At 75.5% G+C, this 253-nt stretch overlaps 1 protein-coding gene across 1 annotated transcript in view; it reads left to right on the plus strand.

The window, feature by feature from the left end:
- The window catches only part of PPP1R9A (protein phosphatase 1 regulatory subunit 9A), a 350,009-nt gene that overhangs the window by 555 nt on the left and 349,201 nt on the right, over positions 1 to 253 (plus strand). The gene's annotated exons all lie outside the window — the stretch shown is intronic.

Raw genomic sequence — 253 nt, forward strand, 5'->3', positions numbered from 1 at the left:
GCCCCGGCCGCTGCGGGTCTTCCCCGGCCGGCGCCGCGGGTCCGAGGCGCAGAAGGAGCCGCGCGGGCTCGGGCGGTACCGCCGGCTCAGCCCCCGGCCTGTGGCGCCCGCGCCCCTCGCAGGGGTGAGCTCTGCTTCCCGCTGCCCTTTGCCCAGCGCTCGCCGCGAGGGAGTTACGCTGGCACTCGCCTGCTCCCTGCCTTTCTCTCCCTGATTTTGAATGCCTCATCTGTGCCAGGGCGCCGGGGGGGGG

The sequence above is a fragment of the Gavialis gangeticus genome, unplaced genomic scaffold (assembly GCF_001723915.1).
Source record: "Gavialis gangeticus isolate Ggan-Ray unplaced genomic scaffold, GavGan_comp1, whole genome shotgun sequence".
Lineage (NCBI taxonomy): Eukaryota > Metazoa > Chordata > Crocodylia > Gavialidae > Gavialis > Gavialis gangeticus.